Here is a 1,520-nt window from a genome sequence, read left to right on the forward strand (position 1 = left end):
GATAAGTTTCATGGACATCCTGTTAATTAAGCAAGTGTCAGTAAAAAAAATTGCAGACATCTTGCTAAACAAACAAGTATCAGTATTGGTAAAATTTACAGCTGATAAGAACTTCAGCTTTCATCTTTGACAAATCCCAGATGACCACTTAGCAGTGAACCACGAACTCAAGCCTCAACGCAGCCGCATTCAAAACTCGGGACTTGGAAATGTATAAAAAGGAACATTTACTACATTTTCGGTGTGTGTCTCGGGCGGGGCAATTGCCCCCCAGGCCACCCAGCGCTGTTTGCTTTATTATCGCTTGCTTAATAAATTTATCAATGTTTAATTGGAATTGAGTTGTCTAAAGTCTTATAATAACTTATTACAAGTCTCACCTCTGTGCCAGGCAAGACTGTGGAGCAGATTCTACTGGAAACTATGCTAAGGCAGATGGAAAACAAAGAGGCAGTTGGTCGCAGCCAACATGGCTTTACTAAGGGAAAATAAAGCCTGACAAATCCAGTGTCCTTCCATGACAGGCTGCAGCACTGGTAGATGGGGCAGAGCAACTGACATTGTCTACCTGAACTCACACAAAGCATTTGAGACAGTCCTGCATGACATCCTCTAAATTGGAGAGACACGGATTTGATGGAGGGACCGCCCAGCGCATAAAGAACTGGATGGATAACTGCATGCTTATGACAACCAGTTGGCCTTGCAGTACTTCTGAGAGGGGAAACCAAGCTAAAAGTGTTGTACCTGCCTGATGACGAAGGACTGAAGGGCCCAGCAAGGTTTAACGGAGCCATACACGATGCTGGTTCGGAAGAGATTCGCTTTCTGTATCAGAAGCAGTGTGGCCAGCAGGACGAGGGAAGTGATTGTCTCACTGAACTTAGCACTGGTAAGGCCAACCTTAAATCCTCTTTCAATTTCTGGGCCCCTCAGTTCGGGAAGGACACTGAGGTGCTAGAGGGTGTCCAGAGAAAGGGAATGGAGCTGGGGAAGGGTCTGGAGCTCTAGTCTGATGAGGACTGGCTGAGAGAGCTGGAGAAAAGTAGACTCAGAGGAGACCTTATTGCTCTCTGAAACTACCTGAAAGGAGGGTTTGGAGAGGTGGGGATCGCCCTTTTTTTTCCCAGGCAAATAATCACAGGACAGGAGGAAATTGCCTCAGGCTGCACCAGGGGAGGTTTAGACTGAATATTAGGGAGAACTTCTTCAGAGAAGGGACTGATTAGACACTGGAATGAGCTCCTTGAGGAGCTGGCGGAGTCAGCATCCCTGCAGGTAACTTAGTGCCGACGTGGTGGTGCTCGACCTCAGGCTGGGCTCGGTGACCTCGGAGTCCTTTTCCATCCTAACCCAGCCGGCATTCCCCGGGCTGGGGGCCGGGTGCGAGCCCGGGCCCGCCCCAGGGGCGGCTCCGCGGGGCGGGCGGGGCCGCGCGGTCTCGGCCTCGGCACCGCGGGGCGGCATCGCGGGGAGGCGCCGCTGCCCTGCCCTGCCCTGCCCTGCCCTGCCCGGCCCGG

The sequence above is a fragment of the Empidonax traillii genome, unplaced genomic scaffold, assembly GCF_003031625.1.
Source record: "Empidonax traillii isolate 1590-97213 ecotype Southwest subspecies unplaced genomic scaffold, ASM303162v1 scaffold184:size927826, whole genome shotgun sequence".
Taxonomy (NCBI): domain Eukaryota; kingdom Metazoa; phylum Chordata; class Aves; order Passeriformes; family Tyrannidae; genus Empidonax; species Empidonax traillii.